This window comes from Lissotriton helveticus, chromosome 8, assembly GCF_964261635.1.
Source record: "Lissotriton helveticus chromosome 8, aLisHel1.1, whole genome shotgun sequence".
Lineage (NCBI taxonomy): Eukaryota > Metazoa > Chordata > Amphibia > Caudata > Salamandridae > Lissotriton > Lissotriton helveticus.
The window spans coordinates 861,119,271-861,140,059 of NC_136069.1; positions in this window are offsets into that span (position 1 = coordinate 861,119,271).

Consider the following 20,789-nt stretch of genomic DNA (forward strand, 5'->3'; position numbering starts at 1 on the left):
GAAATATAAACATTTATTTTTAAAATTTATAATTAATAAAAAGTAAAAATGTAAACCGTTTAATTTAAAAATAAAGACACCTTCAAAAACAGGTTATGTGTAGTGTCTTCAATAAAATATTAAAATATGCTCATAAAATTAGATCAGATTCACATATAAAATAGCACAGGTAACATAAATATAAATGTCATTTCTTTTCTGCTATTTCTGTATTGTAAATTTGCCAACGACTAAAAAATCTTCTAATTAAAATGTCAAGTAGTGTGTTAAGTTTTTGATCACTGTTATTGATTTACTGTTTGGTAATAATGGTTAATAACATTTTTTATTATATTTTACCACAGATTCAACTGCAGATCATTTCAAGATTTCACCATGCCAACAATAGAAAGACAGAGAAAGGCTGCAAAACGTCAAAGACAGCAGGTGAAAGAAAATAAGCAGCAGTCCTCTAACAAAAAGATTTGTCAAGTCACGAAGAAAGCACCGGGTAAGAGCACAAAATATTTCATAAGAAATATGTGTAGTAAAAAAAATATTACTACAGAAAATGTTTCAGTCCATAAAACGAGAAGGAATTCAAATGGAAAGGAAAGGCCAATCAAAAATGTTACTGCTAGAGCAAGAGATAACTCTGTGCATGATAGTAGAAGGAAACAACAGTTTAGGGAGATTCGTAAACGAATGTTCCGCAACAGGATAATTGGCAATTTGTTAAAAAATATTAAGAAAGGTCAACAGAAACTGGTTTTTTATAAGAGAAAAAAAAAGTTGAGAAAGTTATTGATCAGGCATTTGAAATTAAACGTAAGTTATTTATTTTGATAATCAATAGAATTAGGAAGCTAAACAAGGCAATTTATGATATCAAAAGAAATAGTAGATGGAAGAGAATAGTTAATCGTAGTAATTTTTGTGAAGTTTTTTCTGGAGAATGGATGCATAGTTCAAGCTGTGAGGCATTTTTTAATGAGGAGAGTTATTTCCAGGATAATGATTTGGTGCATGCAGTTGACACCAGTGGTCGTGCTTATGAAGTGAAAGATGGTTGTCCAGTTGAAAAAGAAAAACTTGTGACAACAGAGACAGAAGAGGTGTTAGGTAATGAGGTTTTAGGAAGACGTGCTAAGGGTCCTGTCTACACCTGGAAGTGTAGTAGTATTTGTAGTGTGCGACAGGATTCCATCAATTTGCTTTGTGATTTTGTACGGTCATTTAATAAGAAAAGTTTGAAGCAGAAAATAAGGTTGTTGCAAGAATTAGATCCTTGCAGAGTGAGAGAAGTGACAGGTTTGCATGGTCATTCACTGGCTTGTCTTTCCAGGAGAGTATGCCAGAGTGTTTTTCATCATTTCAGGATGCTAGCAGTGCATCATAATAAAGTGAGGAAATTAGTTAGAATGTTGTATTATGCTAAGAGTCCAGCAATTATGCTTAAACAATTATGCGCTGCTCTTTTGCATGGTTCTGTAGTAGATGTGAAGAATATTTGTGAAGAAATTGAGTTTTGTTACTTTGGAAGTAAAGAGGAGAATGTTGAAATTGACCAAGAAGAAGAGGGTAATGTGGAAGATAGTGTACAGGTTTCCAGTACAGATAATTTCCAGAGGGAAATTGCCACGTTTGAGGTGAAATCAAGTGAGAGGCCAAATTTCACTTGTGTGTGTTGTCGACGCACTTATTATAAGAATCAGACTAAGTTAGTGGATTTATATGCAAAAAGTGAAAGGGAAAATAATAGTGAATGGAAGGATTTCGCAACATACTTGATGGTAGAAAATTGTTTTGATTTGGGATTGGATCAACGTGTGTGTACTTATTGTTGTTGCAAATTAAATCAAAACCAGATGCCTGCTAGAGCAGTTCATAATAATCTGGAATTGGTTGAGATTCCTTCTGAATTGAAGGATTTAAATACTTATGAATCTATTTTGATTCAAAGTATCCATCCCTTTCAGGCTATTGTAAGAATGGAGCCAAAGACAGGGAAATTGCCTCCATCAGATTTACAGAGAGGATTAAAGGGAAGAGTTGTTTATTTGCCTCTAGATTTGAAGAAAAACATTAACACAATTGGAGTAGAAAAAGTGGAAGAGGAACCTCTGGTTATCTTAGTTAATGGGGTTCCGACAAAGAATAAGAAAATATGGCAAGATTTAGTAGATGTTAGGAAAGTTAAAAAGGCAACATTGTATTTGAAAAAAAATAATAAATACTATAAGAATGTATATGTTGCAGAAGAGGAAGTAAGTGAGGAAGAGGATAGCGATTTGTGTGCTGGTCAAATTGAGAAAGTAGAACCCTCTACTAGTGAAGAAATATATGAACATTATAGTGTTCATCCTTTGCATTCCAAGGAAGTCATGGGGAATGCTATTGAGTTGTTTCAAATGAAACAAGCCAAAGGGAGTCCCATTAGTGTTTGGGAGGAAAGTTTGGAAGCTCGGTGTTTCCCACAGCTTTTTCCAACAGGTCAGGGAGGAAGATATGATGAGCGACCTCATCAAATTCCTGCTTCTGAATACCGGACTTTGCGATTGTATGCAGGAGATGCTAGGTTTCGACAATGCATTCCTTATTTGTTTCATCTCCTGTTTGAAAGCGATCTGTCTGGACTGTCATATGCAGTGAACCACATCTTGAAAAGTGGTATACACATGCAAAACATCTCGGCAAGTGACTTTATGGATAAAGTCAATGTCCAAGACAGTATTTTGGATTCTCACCTGATTAATCTCATGGCGTGTCAGCGTGGTACTAATGAGTACTGGTACCGTCGTCATGGTGATTTAAAATGTATGCTGAGGAACTTAGGTACTCCCACATGGTTCCTCACTCTGAGCTGTGCCGAGTATGGCTGGGAAGACTTACTTGAATTTCTACGAGAGGCAAATGCTAACGTAGATAACATCGAATTCAAGACACCCGGAGAACTGTGCTCTTTGGATCCAGTCAATGTATGTAGGTACTTCAATCATAGATTTGAAGCTATGATGTCTTTCATCATGAATAAGAAGAATCCACCTCTTGGAGAGGTGTTGGATTTCTTCTGGAGAAAGGAGTACCAAGCAAGAGGTGCTCCTCATATACATATGTTGCTGTGGATCAAGGATGCACCTAAATTTGGAACGGATCCAGAAGACTCAGTGATGAGTTTCATCCAACAGTATTCTACGTGTGCTGTTCCAAACGCAAAGGAGAAGAAAAGCCTAAGAGAAAAAGTTCTGCGTTTCCAAAGCCATCGATGTGGAAAGTACTGCCGTCGTAAATTCCGAAACAAGGACAAGTTCTACACCAAATGTCGTTTCGGCTTTCCACAACCGGTGATTTGTAAAGGAAGAGTAAACAGTTTGATGTCTTCGCAGCGACACAATGTCATGAAGAAATCACCTAAAAACACATACAATTTGAAGAGGAACGAAGAGTCCAAGTACATCAATGACTACAACCCGGTGATTTTGTCCATGTGGAATGCTAACATGGATATACAGTTTGTGGCTGATAATTGTATGGCTGTGGCTCGGTATGTGACGTCTTACATCACCAAAAAAGAGAAGACAGAATTGAAGGATATGTGGGAGGACATTTCCCATGAAAAGAGCCTCAGCAAGAAGTTGTACAGTTTCAGTCTGAAGATGTTGTCGCATCGAGAAATCGGAGCGTACGAATGTTCTGACCGGTTGTCTTCAGCAAGTCTCTATGCCAAGTCCAGGAGTATCGTTTGGGCGAGTCTTGGTCTTGCTGCAACGCGTAATCGAGTTCTCAAACCTGTCCGGGAAATTGAGTATTTGGCGGAAAAGGAGCCAAACAGTACCGACATTTTGAAGACCAACATGTTGGATACATATTATCCAAATCGAAGCATTCACCTTGAGAATGTTTGTCTGTATGAGGTTCTTCAAAATTACATATTCAAGAGGAACATCAAAGAAGATACTGAGAAAGGAGTGTATGCTGTAATAGGAAGTGAGGGATGTCTGGTCAAGCAAAGAAAATGCCACTTGGTAAACCATCGAAAATTGAGTGGCGAATCTCCTGAAAAAAAGGAGTTTTTCTATTTAGCACTTTTGCAACTTTTCAAGCCTTGGCGTGCAGAAGAGGAACTGCTTGGAGATTTTCTCTGTTACGAAGACTCTTTCAATGCCGCCAAGGAGACCATAGAATGTCCTGCTTTTCCCAAATATGTAGAAATGTTGAATGCGGAAATTGAGCAGGAAGCAACGATTGCAGCCGAGATTGCCAGAGACAGTTCTCAGGACAGTCAGAGTTCTGCTTCATTGAGTCAGGATCCACTAGGAGGACCTGTTATCGAAAATGAAGCTGCCACTGCTATGAATGAAGTGGAAAGAGCCATGGCACATGCTCAGGAGGATGCGGTTAACTTAGAAGAGTTGGAAAGACAACTCAACGTTGAGCAGAGGAAAATATATGACGAAGTTACCATGCAAATTGATCATGGATTAAGTCATGATAAGAAAGAGTGCTCATGTACGTCGTTGAAGCCTGTCCGACTGTACGTGAGTGGAGAAGCGGGAACTGGAAAAAGTTTCCTCATTAAAGCAATTTCATGCTATTTGCAGGAAAGGACAGAGTCATCGCTGTCTTGTGTTGTCACTGCTCCAACTGGACTGGCAGCACATAATATTAAAGGGATTACTTTACATCGTTTACTGATGCTGCCAGTGGAGCATGACAACAAATTACAATATCACAAGCTATCTGGAGATGCTTGTTTTGAAGTTTCAAGAATCTTGAGAAAAATGAAACTTCTTATCATTGACGAAGTAAGCATGGTTTCCAATGTCATGCTTGCCTTTGTGCATTTGAGAATGCAAGAAGTTCTCAAAACAGAGTATGATGTGTTATTTGGTGGCAAACACATCATTGTTTTTGGAGATCTTCTGCAGCTGACACCAGTGAAAGGGCAACCTGTGTTCAAAATGCTCACGCATGAAGATACCAGGAAGTGCCTAGGCAGCATTGGCAACGTCAATATATGGTTAAACTTCAATTATGCTGAACTGCATGAAAATATGCGTCAGGCGAAGGATGAAGATTACAAGACTATTCTACAAGATGTTAGAATTGGAAAAGTGACCGAGCATGGGAAAGAAGCTTTACATGCACGATTACTGTCAAATTTATATCCAGAACAAGATGTTGTGCCTGAGAATATTTTTCAGAATATTACTGAGAAGAAATCTGGAATATGTTTGATGCCAACTCTTGCAGAATGTGCCAAATTTAACAACAAAATGTTGCATTTAGAAAAGCAAGAGATTGTGAAACTGGAAGCTATTGACAGAGTAGAGCATATGGGATCAACAATTATTTTGCCTGAGAATCTGAAAACAAAATTGGATTCATTAGAGAAGAGTATATCTAAAACTGCAGGTTTTGAAAAGACTCTGAATGTGTGCTTGAACTGCCGTATAATTTTAAGAAGGAATTTACATGTTGAAAGAGGTCTGGTAAATGGATCAATGGGTAATGTTGTTGATTTTGTGAAATACAGAAATAGAGATGGAATTGAATTTTTAAAAATTAAATTTGATGGCATTGAGGAAGTACAGCTAATTGCTCGTTGTTCTGCTAGATTTTTGCTTGTAAAAGACTTATATGTTCGCCGTAAGCAGTTTCTTGTTTGCTTGGCATATGCGGTGACAATCCATAAATCGCAAGGTTTAAGTGTAGACAGTGCATTGGTGAATATTGGCAGTTCTGTGTTCAAGGAGGGTATGGCATATGTGGCATTGTCACGAGTTAGAACTTTATCGGGATTGTACTTGATTGAGTGTGATGTCACAAACATTTGTGCTGATCTAGATTGTGTTAAGGAATACAATAGGTTAAGAAGAGAGTATGCGCCACATTTGCCTCAGTATCCTTTGTTTGAGAAACGTGTGGTAGGCCGGAAACGAAGAAATGTGACCAATACTGGGGAGGTTGTAGCAAAAAGACGAAAAGTCGATGAACCTAAAATTACAAGCAGAAACAAAAAGGATTCTGTTGAAGATGTTGTTGGTTTTCAATTTGAAAACAGTTCTGGTGTCAACTGCTATGCTAATGTAGTGGTTAATGTTTTGTTTTCTCTAGAAAATGTAAAAGAAGAGATTGTGGTCAATTCTGATCAAAGATTTTGCAGTTTGTTAAATTCTGTGTTAGAGAAATGTAGCACTGATAGAAGAAACATAGAAAGTGTGTCTGAAATTCGAAATCTGTTAGACAGATGTTCAGGCCAAACACAATTCTCTCAAAATATTCAGCAAGATTGTCAGGAGTTTTTAATGTATATGCTTGATGTATTACATGCTGAAGGTGTAGATGTAGATCAGCTGTTTGGGCTTTCTTATCAATGGCAGCATGACTGCGAGAACTGTATGGTATCAAGTACTACTAGTGTAGACTCAGAAAGATTTATATATTTAACTTTGCCAGACAGTAAATCAGTCTCCTTTAATAAGCTAGTAAAAGCAGCTGATCACAACATGGAGTGTAGCCAATGTAAATCTGAAATGATGTCCACATTATTTATACGAACATATGGCCAGTATGTCATTTTAATGTTCCAACGATGTAGGCCTGATGGAACAAAATTGACAACTTTAATTAAAAATTTTGTAGCTTCGCAGTTGTCAATATCAGGAAGGACTTTTGTAACTGCAGCAATTATATATCATGACGGCCCTTCAATAACATCAGGACATTACACAGCTTATTTAAAGTCTAGAAATGGCTGGTCATTCTGCAATGATTCTGTTTTAATTTTCAAAAAAAAATTGCCGTATGACCTTAAAAACTCTTACCTGGTGTTTTTAAAACCAAAATTTTAGGGAAATAATCTCGGGATGTGCTCTGTGGAATTTCAAGAAGTTCTAATGGCTCCTACACAATTTGGCCTTGAGGATAAGTGTAGTTCAGAGACATAACTTCTAACCATAGGACTGGACGTCATGGAGAAATACGTGCACTTTGAATGAGTTCAGAAAAACTGTTTCTTTTTATAAGCTAATTGAAGCAGCCAATCAAAACATGGAGTAGAGGGAATGTAAGTCTGGAATGCTGTCTACTGTTTTACATTGCTTTGTGATTAAAAGTGATATAGAGAATTAAATAATTGTAGTAGTCATAGAGGTAGTGTAAGTCTGCTTCATAGTAAGCAGTATCAGTGTCATAGGAAATGTAGAACATGACTGAGCAAGAAGGGGAAGATATTACTATTCCAGGATTGTGAAAATGATCTTCAACATTTTAATTCTGAAAGTTGCGGAAATGCCAAATGACGGGATTGGCTTACAAGAAATCCAAGAGTTATAAATGGCTCTGACCAGATTTGGCCTTGTGGAAACTTGTGGTAGAGAGCAAGAAGTCATTTATTGCATGTAACGTGTTTTTAAAAACGATGGAGATTTTCTTTCAGAAAGTGGCGGGCTGAAAGTAATAACAGCACAAAAGAGTGTAAGCTGTTCATAGGACATCCTTGGACGTCATGGAAAGTAAGTTAACTTTAAGGAGTTCTGAATTTTGATTTCTTATGTTGTATGGGTTTTTTAAACACAATCATTTTGATTGTGTTTTTTTTTCCCCGCTGTTATATGATGAATACCTTCAAGTCACTGTTTTTAGTGAATTTTGATACATTCTGAGAACAGCAAAAATAAACCATTTAACATGTATAATTAATTCTGTACTGTTTGCATTTATGATGTATATGTAGAACTGTGTAGGAGGCATGGAGAAGGTGAGGCTTCTGTAAATGTCAAAGTTGTTGCAGCAGTGCTGCACTTCTGCGTATTCTTTCATATGCTAGACTACATCTGCACAATGAGATACCTAAGCAAAGGAAACACAAGTGATGTGATTGTGAAATGAGCAAAATAAATTGCACGTATTTCAATTACATCACCTGTGTTTCCTATCATTACGAATCACATTGTGCAGATCAAGTTTAGGTCTGTCCAGGGAAACATAGGAGGTTTGGACTTTGTTGAAGAGTGCAGTGGACATGACTCACTTCATTGGTAGACCTTCACATGTATTATCTCCTCTGTACTCTTCAACAAGTGTAAATCTCATCTGCAACCCTGAGTAGGCCTCACCTCAAACAAACCTCTGGATAGTAGACATCTTATTGGCATCCTGAAGCAATTATTTAAAATTTTAGTGTCTTGCGACACTTTTCTGAAACAACAGCAATGCAAAAGATGCACCATGTTTTAAGATAGGCCTCACTTCATCTGCATCAAGATACTGTTAGTTTAAAATGTATATCTTTAGGACTGTGTAGGGGGCCTGGAGAAGCAGAAGCTTCTGTAAGTGTCAAAGTTGTTGAAAAACTGTTTGTCCTTCAATCTTTTCCCTTGTCTTTTCTAATTTTTAAATACATGTTTTAATATTTTTCAAATGTTTGTTCTCTCTTTCACAGATTGAAAGTATAAAAACAAAAAGTGAGTAATTTAACGACAATTATAAGGTAAATATTTTGTACTCTTTTCGTTACATTTCTATCACATTTAACTACTATTAGTTCCACTGCTTCATTTCTTTAACCCTCAGTTTCCTGCCTTTGCTACTTCCCTCATTCATTTCTCTATTACCTACTTACTCAACTCCTTCCACTCTTTTTCTCAATCCCTCTCTTCTCATAGTTCCTCACTCTTGTTCACTCACTCCGTCTCTATTACTCTTAGTGTCTTTGACTGATCACTCTATCACTACTTGTTCATAATGCTTTCTCTGTGTAGTTGAAGCACACTAAGGGGAATATTATGAACACAGCCAATAAAATTATTGCTCTTTTTATTGGCAGAAAACTGGTGCAAAAGTGGTTTTAGCGGCAGTTTTCTGCCACAAAAGCAGCTTTAGCGACACATTTCTGCCAATAAAAGCTGCAAAACTTTTATTGCCTATGTTGATGATATGGCTCTATGTTACTTACATTTCTTTGCTGTTTCAATTAATCTTTTTCTGTTATTTTTTGTTTTCTGTTTTCTATTTTTTCTCTCTGTTATTCCTCATGTTTTAATCTTATTTTGAACATTCACTCACATTCTCCAAGAAACTCTTCTTTGTTAATGTTATACTCTCTTTTTTTTTCTTTCACTTCGTTATCTATTTTGTTTTTCACAATTATACCCTCTTCTGTCTTTTCTTCGGTAAATAGATCTATTAAACAGTATCTCTTCTTTACTCCCTATAGCTGTCTTTCTTTTAACATCACTCTCTGTTTACTTTCCTTATACTTACACTTTTTTTTTTGAAAAATTTTTTGGGGTTAGCTCCCGGTCCGCGTACCGGGAAGCTAACCCGGGAGCGAACCAAAAGAAATAGAGCTTGCCAGAGTGCTAAACATTCTAGCAATTTTTTTTGAAAGGGAAGGTAGTTCTGAAAAGAACTTTTTTTTTATATTTTTGTTGTTTTATATTTTTTTTTATTTTTTGAACATTTTTTGTTTTTTTTGTATTTTTTGAACATTTTTTGTTTTTTTTGTATTTTTTGAACGATTTTATATTTTTTTTGTTTTTTTTTGGGGGGGGGGAAACAACAAAAAACAGGTGTTGAAAAGGGCTCAACAGGAGCAAAAAAAAATTACTGGGGGCGGTTAGGGCAATCATGGTGTTCATACGCCAGGTTGAGTGCATTGATGCTCATGTTGCCACAAGCTAATAATGCACGACAGTGCATACATAAGTGAATCATGTGCCCAAAATTTTCTTGAATATTTGGCACAGTTTCCCGTGCCTCTTCTGGTGTTAGAGAAATCGGTATTGTTGGTCTGGCCACAGGAGTTGGTCTTGGATTGTCCTGCATATCCCTTATTTCCGCCCGGCTGTAATTTAGTGGATGCTTCCTTGTCATGTGCCTGTGCATTGTGTGATTTCCATAGCTATATTTTTCGTCCGTCCCTCTGGACAATTGTTCTTTGCATATGAGGCAGGTGACATACCTCGCATTGACTTTTTTTTGGCCAGGAGGGATCGAATAAAATTGCCAGATGAAACTGGCTTTCTTTCTGGAAACCCGGGGCACCTCTTCTAAGAACTGTGGTTCTTCTCCCTCCTCATCCATTTCTTCATCTTCCTCCTCAGTGTTGGTAATGACCTGGGGAGGTGGTCCTCTCTTCCCATGAGGAGGTGGAGGTGGTGGTGGGGGTGCACCAGCTGAAGCAACCAATGAAGCCATTTTCCAACAAGCAAAATAGGTCTTCCTCTCACAATGATGAAAGTCAGAGTGAGGAAAGAAGGAGGGGTTTTCATCATTTGGGAAAAACAATACTTCTCAACCAATGAAAAGTGTTATTTTTAGGTCACCTGACCTACCCTTCCATCATTATGAAACCAAAAGTGAAATGAACCAATGAAAAGTTTTATTAACAAGTCACATGACCTCTCACGCTCATGTTACGCGCTGCGGAACGCTCCCCGGTTAGCTTCCGGGTCGCTCCGCTTCGCGCCTCGGTCCGCGCCCCGGGACACTTCCGGGTGCGCTAACGCGATACGTCACAAGACGCATTTCGCGGCAACGCGATACGTCGCGCTTTCGCGACGCGCCGCGGATCGCTTCCGGGGAGCTGCGTTTCGCGCCTCGGTCCGCGCCCCGGGGCACTTCCGGGTGCGCTAACGCAGTACGTCATAAGATGCATTACGCGGCAACGCGATACCGTCACTATGTTGATTTCTTACCGGTTCGCGGACCGGGTCGCGGCATCAATTTGAGCTAACGGAAAGCTTCCCGGTTCGCGGACCGGGAGCGAAAAAAAAAAAATATTTAAAAAAAATTATTAATAAACATATAAAATATATTTTTGTATTTAAAGAAGAATACATTTTACAGCTATAGATATTAGCTTTTAAAAAACCAATGAAATTCACTGAAAAAACCATAGGTTATAGACCATATATAGTTAGGAATTTTCATTTACAAAACCTTGAAAATTCACTGAAAAAACCATAGGTTATACACCATATATAGTTAGGAATTAGCATTTAAAAACCTTATTTTACTCACACAAAACCATTGAAATTCCATATATAGTTAGTTGTACTAACTATATATCACTCACCCGCAATCCACTGCTGATCATGTCACATATTACATCATTCATGACATGGTCAGTGACATCACTGATGACATCACTGATGACATCTCAAATGACATCACTGATGACATCTCAAATGACATCACTGATGACATCACTGATAAAATCTCATTTGACATTACTGATCACATCACTGATGACATCATTCATGTGATAATACAATGAACCTCTTCAGACTCTAATATAACCTTAGATACACTCAGTGTAAACAGACACTCTAAGACTGTCACTCATCCATGGAGTTACTTACACACCTAGTCAGTCATGCAAAGAATCAATCACAGCTCCATTTTCACAACTATACAGTTATACACACCTTACTTATTCAAACATATACTAAAACATATTTACTCACTTATACAATCCTGGATACAAGAGCACAATGATCCATACAGCCACTCACACATTCACTGGCTCTTATGCACAGTTATTTATATATGTCAACTCTCACATGTACTGTATTTTACATATGTACTTACTTTGACATGTAGCACTGAGATATCTATTCACTCACCAATACAGTCATGCACACAGTCAACCACCCATACAGCTGTTTCCACATGCACTTTTGAACCCATACATCTATGCACAGAGTCACACACTCTCAGTCTCCCATACAAATGCTTGGGCAACCAATCAATAACCCATATAGTTACTCATATAGCTACTGATCAACACATGCAGCAGTTTACAGAACAACAGACATAATGATGCACAAATTAAGACAGTTTAGTCACTAACCCATGCACTCAGTGAGACACATTTAACCACTCACTCATACAGTCAGTCATGCACCTACTAAATCCTTCATCCAGACACTTATACATCCACTCATTCTTAAATATGTAAGACATATTTTAACTTTACAGAAAAATACAGTCACTGGATGTTGTCATCAGTGAGGTCATCAGTGATGTCATTTGAGATGTCATCAGTGATGTCATCAGTGATGTCACTGACCATGTCATGAATGATGTAATATGTGACATGATCAGCAGTGGATTGCGGGTGCGTGATATATAGTTAGTACAACTAACTATATATGGAATTTCAATGGTTTTGTGTGAGTAAAATAAGGTTTTTAAATGCTAATTCCTAACTATATATGGTGTATAACCTATGGTTTTTTCAGTGAATTTTCAAGGTTTTGTAAATGCAAATTCCTAACTATATATGGTCTATAACCTATGGTTTTTTCAGTGAATATATATATATACATATATATATATACATATATATATATATATATATATATATATATATATATATATATATATATATATATATATATATATATATATATATATATATATTCACAGAAAAAACCATAGGTTATAGACCATATATAGTTAGGAATTAGCATTTACAAAACCTTGAAAATTCACTGAAAAAACCATAGGTTATAGACCATATATAGTTAGGAATTAGCATTTAGAAAACCTTATTTTACTCACACAAAACCATTGAAATTCCATATATAGTTAGTTGCACTAACTATATATCGCGCACCCGCAATCCACTGCTGATGATGTCACATATTACATCATTCATGACATGGTCAGTGACATCACTGATGACATCACTGATGACATCTCAAATGACATCACTGATGACATCACTGATGACGTCTCATTTGGCATCATTCTTGTGCTAATACGATAAACTTCTTCAGACTCTAATATAACCTTAGATACACTCAGTGTATACAGACACTCACACACTGCCACTCATCCATGGAGTTACTCACACACCCAGTCAGTCATGCAAAGAAACAATCTCACCTCCATTTCTTCAACTATACAGTTATACACACCTTACTTATTGAAACATATACTAACACATATTTACTCTCTTATACAATCCCTGATACAAGTTCACAATGATCGATACAACCACTCACTCAGTGGCTCTCATGCACAGTTATTTATATATGCCAACTCTCACATGTACTGTGTTTGACATATGTACTTACTATGACATGTAGCATTGAGATATCCATTCACTCATCAATACACTCATGCACACAGTCAACTGCCCATGTAGCTGTTTCCACATGCACTCTTGAACTCATACACCTAGTGAATAAACTGCTCACACATCTATGCACAGAGTCACACACCTTCCAGCCACCCCCACACAAACTCAATCTCCCATAGAAATACTTGGGCAACCAATTAATAACACATATAGCCTCTCGTATAGCTAATGATCAACACATGCAGCAGTTTACATCACAACAGACATAATGATGCACAAATTAAGACAGTTTAGTCACTAACCCGTGCATTCAGTAAGACGCATTTAATCACTCACTCATACAGTCAATCACGCACCTACTAAAACCTTCATTCAGACACTTATACATCCACTCATTCTTCAATATGTAAAACATATTTAAACTTTACAGAAACACATAATCACTGGATGTTGTCATCAGTGATGTCATCAGTGATGTCACTGACCATGTCATGAATGATGTAATATGTGACATCATCAGCAGTGGATTGCGGGTGCGCGATATATAGTTAGTGCAACTAACTATATATGGAATTTCAATGGTTTTGTGTGAGTAAAATAAGGTTTTCTAAATGCTAATTCCTAACTATATATGGTCTATAACCTATGGTTTTTTCAGTGAATTTTCAAGGTTTTGTAAATGCTAATTCCTAACTATATATGGTCTATAACCTATGGTTTTTTCTGTGAATTTCATTGTTTTTTTAACAGCTAATATCTGTAGCTGTAAAATGTATTCTTCTTTAAATCCAAAAATATATTTTATATGTTTATGAATAATTTTTTTTTAAAATATTTTTTTTTCTTCGTTCCCGCTTCGCGAATCGGGAAGCTTCCCGTTAGCTGACCTTGATGCCGCGAAATAGACCGCGAGCCGGTAAACGTTTCTTTACCGCAAGTGCCGCGTTAGAAAACAACATCGTGACGCCTCCCGTCCGCATGACGTTCCACGTTGTCGCGTGATACGTCATATGACGTGCTACGTTAGCGAACTGGTACGCGAAGCGAGTGCCAAAGCGCAGGTTTCTGGAAGCAAACCGGGAGGCCCTGCAAAGCGCTTAACGTAAACACAGCAAGTCATGTGACTTGGTAATAACACTTTTCATTGGTTCATTTCACTTTTGGTTTCCTAATGATGTAAGACTAGGTCATATAATCTAAAATGAACACTTTTGATTGGTTGAGAACTCTTGTTTTTCCCAAATGATGAAAATCCCTCCTTCTTTCCTCACTCTGACTTTCATCATTGTGAGAGAAAGACCCTTTGTGATCACTGAGCAATGGCTTCTTTAGTAGCTTCAGCTGGTGCTTCCCCACCACCTCCACCACCTCCAAGGAAGAGAGGACCACCTGCTCAAGTTGTAATTCAACAAGAAGAAGAAGAAGAGGAACAGGAGGACGAGCACGAAGAGAGGCAGTTTTTGCCTGAGCAGCCCAAGACGTCTCACCGGAAAGAAAACTTCATTTGGCAATTTTTTAAAATTCCCAAAGGTCAGAAAAAAGTAAATGCAAGATACGTAACTTGCCTTATATGTCAAGATAGACTGTCCAGAGGGACCGACAAAAAATACAGTTTCGGAAACTACACAATGCATCGCCATATGACTAGGTGGCATCCTAACAACTACAGTGCTGCACAGTTTCGGAACGACCTAGATAATCTCCCTATTATGGCCAGAAGATCTGTTGTACCGGAAGTAACGGGACCAGAGGGCAGGGAGATGGTGCCAAATATACAAATGAGATTTGGTGAAGTAAAACACACCTGCGTATTTTGCGATGGATTCATTTCCTACGGAGAAAGAAGCATCACTCTGATCAACAGAGCTATTGACTATCATATGCAAGTTTGTCCGAAACGCCCAAAATAATAAATACTTCTTTTTTTTGTTTTGTTGCTCCTGTTGAGCCCTTTACAATGAATCGTTTTCATTGCCCCCTCCAAGAAAAACCCAAAAAAATATAAAACTGTTCCGAAAAATTCAAAAACATTAAAAAAATGTTCAGAAAAATAAAAAAAAAAGTTCTTTTCAGAACTACCTCCCCGTTATTAAAAAATTGGTACAATATTTGGAACTGTGCCAACCTCTATTTCTCTTAGTTCGCTTCCTAGTTCGCTCGCTGGTACGCGAACTGGAAGCGAACCAAAAACAGTAAGTATAAGGGAAGGAAACACACACTTATGTTAAAAGAAAGACAGCTATAGGGGAGTAAACTAGAGATACTATTACCCATAATCCACTACTGATGATGTCACATATTACATCATTCATGACATGCTCAGTGACATCATCAGCAGAGGATTGCGGGTTTTTTGGCAACATGCCTTATCCACGGTTTAATAACGCTGCCTTTTGCTTTATATAAGTTTTCAAATTGTATGAAATATATACCAATAGGTCTTTATGAACCTTTAGGTAGTGCTTTTGTTCATGAGGTCTGGTCGCTTCCATACACATACAGATGTTTCAAAGATGATCAAGAAGTTTATCTGAATGGAGAGGAATGCACTGAGACGCCAGATCATTCACTAATGTGTAGGCACATACAGTTACACGATTCATGCAACAAACACCGACCAAATATGGCTTGCGTGTTGCAAGGCACGCCAGTTCCTGCTATCATCCCCACGTTCAAGTTGTTGGAAAATGGTAGTTATTTGATGCTCAATAATGAAGATTGTTCTGAGTTAATTAAAAGTATTCCTTTTATCGTAACAGTAAGTGAACGGGTTATTTGCTGCAGAAATGTTCTATTTCCTCCCACACATGAACATAGGGAGTTTTCAATCTAGCCACAAATACCAACCTTGGGACACGTTTCAACGGCATGACAAGAATAAGAGCTCTTTTGTCTCAGAGAGAGGTGGCCTTGAGTTCGGCCCGTGAAACTTTCGTACTTCACATAGCGAACACCCGTACACAGGTTTGCCTTTCAATTTCAGCAACATGTTTCCGACTATCTTTAACGCATCCTCCACAAAATCCCTGGCACACTTTTTTAAAGTTGTTACCAGTGGTCTCGTGACTTCATTTGAGAAAATCTTTGGAGTCATCCCTGCTCCCTTTCATTCCATTTTCTCCACTCTGGTTCGTGGATTGCATTTTTACTTGCATTACCAGCGGACGCTCTTGTGCTTTTTTACATTTTTAAATATGGATGTCCCTCCTATGCAACCTCCGACCCTGCAGCTGCTGACACTGTTCCGCAATCGCATGCTAGAATATTATGGCACAATGCCGTTGGCGATATTAAGCACGGCATATGGATTATCTTTTCGGTTCTCCTACTTCACCTGTGTCCAGCCTGTATTTCACTGCCTGACCTGTGATTTCGATTGGGCCATTGATTTGTGTCTCTGCGGACCGGTTTCTCCTGACGTCGACTTTAATCAGCTGATGACTCCTATCATTACTCACGAGTTGATTTGTCCTGGCGAAAGGATTATGGCTGTGGCATTGATGCATGGACTACTTGGTCCCTGGAATTTACTGGCGGCAGCACAGTCTTTCTTGGAACACAGCTTTCTTGAAAACCCACCGAGCTGTCCTCTGATGGTGATAGAGGATCCGGTGCTGGGAGAGCACGTATGTTCTTTTCCGCTTTTAAATTGGATGGCTGAACTGTTTTCGGATGAAGACGGTGACTTCCTGTTGGAGGCTGTTGCAGCTTATTTTGCATACACAGTTATGTCATAGACCTTTTTCATGTTTCATATGCTGAGTACTAGCATTTCATTGACAATTCATTGACTTAATTGTCAAGTTTTTATTATTTACCTTGCCTATTGGCTTAAGACTCGATAAAGTACTTGGCTGTTTTATTTTTCTTTAGCATTGAATTTTCCTAGTTTTTAATGCTTTACCTTGCGGACCGTCCACATATAAACTTGCAATCTGCTCTCATGAGATGGCACTTCTATTATCTTATTCAGTTCGTTTCCGGATCATGAGGAGGTGTCATCTAGGTCCTGGATATCTTTACACCGTGTTAAGTTAGCATGGGCTCATTACCGGTTTAAACGCCATTTTTCCTTTTTTGCAACTTCTGCACACGACATTTAGTTGTTGCTTTAGCTTTCCACCTAGTAGTTCATCGTGGTTTACATGAGAATAATATGTTATTGGTCTACTATCTGCTTTACTTGTTAAACTATATCTGTACAGCGAGTGCTAAAGTTTCAAGAACAACACGATACAGAATTGTTATGAGGTCTGATCTCCACGACTTCATACTCATAACATAAGTGCAACTTCTGCCAATTCTGGGCATGAGGCGGGTTTTATATTGCTTTGCCGAACACACATACACAACAGTTGATGCGGTTCACATGAAGAGAGAGCTGGTGTATGCTGATGTGATTCCTTCAAATCTAAGACACTAAAGTATGGGCACGCCCTAAACCAACACAAAGAGACCTTCTTAGCAAATAATATAATATGTGTATTAGGGAGGGTGAGATATAAGCAGCCGCGGGCCGTGGAGGGAGTTACGGTGAGGCAGGGAGGCGGGGAGGGGGAGAAGCAGGGTGGAGCCCTCTCTACCTTGCCCCTCCCCCTCCCCGCCTCCCTGCCCCACCGTAACTCCCTCCACGGCCCGCGGCTGCTTATAAGTGTTGCTAACTCTTATTCATTTACAGCATGTTAACATACTGTCACCATTCGCTTTTTATGTACTAGTAACTATGCTGGTAATTTTGCTACTGATAATATGTGTACTTGTATTCTCCACCCTGCTTCTCCCCCTCCCCGCCTCCCTGCCTCACCGTAACTCCCTCCACGGCCCGCGGCTGCTTATAAGTGTTGCTAACTCTTATTCATTTACAGCATGTTAACATACTATCACCATTCACTTTTTATGTACTAGTAACTATGCTGGTAATTTTGCTACTGATAATATGTGTACTTTTATTATCTAAGGTACTACGCCTGAGAAGACGGCATTAGTAAATAAACATTTCAAATACACATGTGTTCTTCTTAACTCCATGTTCTGGTTTCTAAAAAATATATAACGACCGACTGTTCATGAGTTCCACGTATCCTGAGGTACTATAAGTTCATATTCTGGATTGTCTAAACATTGAGAGTTTGTTATATCCAATGTGACACTGTACCTAGCTTGCTAAATAGTTTTTGATTACTAACGTGAGTTTTGGGACACCCTAATTCGCCGAGGTTCCAATCCTCTGTCCACAGTTCTGTGTGAGAACAGAAACCCTGCGACAGGGGCACCCCCGACCCTTGCTGGACCTTCATCACACTTGCGATACAACTCCAGCAATGCGCCACCTTTACGGCACAGATACATCACGCATCTGTGCTGTTTTTGCCCCGTGATGCGCCGCATTGTAAATGCAGCACACCATAGGTGACGGAACAGCGGCACAGAATGACTAACACATCCCTGGTGATGCGCCAGTCATCATAAATCTATCCCTATGCTTCTTATCTTGTTAGAGATGAACCGCCATATGTATCATCAAAGTTATTTGCATTTCCTAAATAGCGAACTTTAAGGAATAAATAGCGATTCTTTACCATTCCTAGTTTGCGATGAGCTATTTGCTAATTAGCCGAATGTAGCCCAATGAAGCCCAATGTAGCCCAATGTAGCCCAAAGATGGCCGCCAGACACACAAAAAAACAAATGTAGCCCAAATATCAGCCAGATGTAGCCCAACTATAGCCCAGTGACAGAATGACCAATCAGCTTCGCAAACCTCCGTTACGCGAAGCGGAGCGCTGTTACAGATATATATCTTTTTTTGAACGTTAATTTCTCAAAATCCACTGGAGCACATATATTGAGACCTAGCAAAGGCACATCGGGCTACCAGTCCCTAATATTTTGCCAAGTTTCGTGCAAATCCATTCAGCCGTTCAATTATTATTTTTATTATTTTTTTTTGCCCCGCGGGGCCCTTTTAAAACCTCCACATCAAACCTAGGGGGTCAGCGAGGATCTACTATGCCCCCTTATAGTTATTTCCCCCTTTGTTTTGACCTCCTCTTGTCTCTCGATCCTACCGAGAGACAAGATGGCGGCCGCTACGGACTGTTTGGAATGTTGACAGACGCCGGAGAACCAATCAGCTTCGCTTCACAAAGCTCCGTTGCGCGAAAAGTCCGCGAACCAGAGCGCTAACCGGTCCGCTGTTACAGATATATATCTTTTTTAAAACGTTAATTTCTCAAAATCCACTGGAGCACATATATTGAGACCTACAAAAGGCACATCGGGCTACCAGTCCCTACAATTTTGCCAAGTTTCGTGCAAATCCATTCAGCCGTTCGGGCTAAAAGTGAGGCCAACCGCCCTATGGAAAACTCAATGTTAAAAACACGTTTTGGGACCCCCCTTTTTTCTCGGCCCCCACTGGACGAACCCCCCCCAAATTTTCAAGGGCTGCTCAGAAACAAAATGTGCCATTTTCCTGAAAATGTCAGCCAATTCCGTCCACAAACGCCAAAGTTATTAGACATAGAATTTTCAAAAAACCCATAGAGAAAAAATCCTAACTATATATACCTACTGGCGACCGCCAGTAGGTAATATATATATATATTCACTGAAAAAACCATAGGTTTCAGGCCTTATATAGTTAGGAATTAGCATTTAAAAAACCTTTTAAATTCACTCAAAAAACTATACGTTTTAGGGGTGTTATAGTTACCTGGACATTTCACTCATCCAAAACCATTGAAATTGCTCCTATATAGTTAGTTGTACTAACTATATTTCGCGCACCCGCAATCAACTGCTGATGATGTCACATATTACATCATCCATGACATGGTCAGTGACATCACTGATGACATCTCAAATGACATCACTGATATAAGGCCTGAAACCTATGGTTTTTTTCAGTGAATTTCTAAGGTTTTTTAAATGCTAATACCTAACTATATAAGGCCTGAAACCTATGTTTTTTTCAGTGAATTTGCAAGGTTTTTTAATGCTAATTCCTAACTATATAAGACCTGAAAGCCCACCAGGAATCTCCAGTATGCGCCAGGAGACTGCATTGCAGAGAGGTGTAATAAAGCCACGTCCCTTTTTACACCTCTCTGCAACGCATCCCCCGTGCTTGTTTGAAGAGGGGAAACTAATTCCCCTCGCATTCTGGGGGCCCCTGGGGGTCAACTAGCCCACCTGGAACATCCAGTATGCGCCAGGGGGCTGCATTGCAGAGGTGTAATAAGGCTATGCCCCTTGTTACACCTCTCTGCAACGCAGCCCCCTGCCGCATTTGCAGAGGGGGAACTAATTCCCCTTGCATACTGGGGGTCCCTGGGGGCCAACTAGCCCACCAGGAGCCTCCAGTATGCGCCAGGGGGCTGCATTGCAGAGAGGTGTAATGAGGCCACACCCTTTTTTACACCTCTCTGCAATGCAGCCCCCGTGCATGTTTGAAGAGGGGGAACTAATTCCCCTTGCATACTAGGGGTCCCTGGGGGCCAACTAGCCCACCTGGAACCTCCAGAATGCGCCAGGGGGCTGCATTGCACAGAGGTGTAATGAGGCTATGCCCCTTTTTACACCTCTCTGCAACGCAGTCCACTGGCGCGTTTGCAGAGGGGGGACTAATTCCCCTTGCATACTGGGGGTCCCTGGGTCACATCTGCCCAAACGCCGATATTCTGAACGATTGAAAATGACTTTTCTTGAGAAA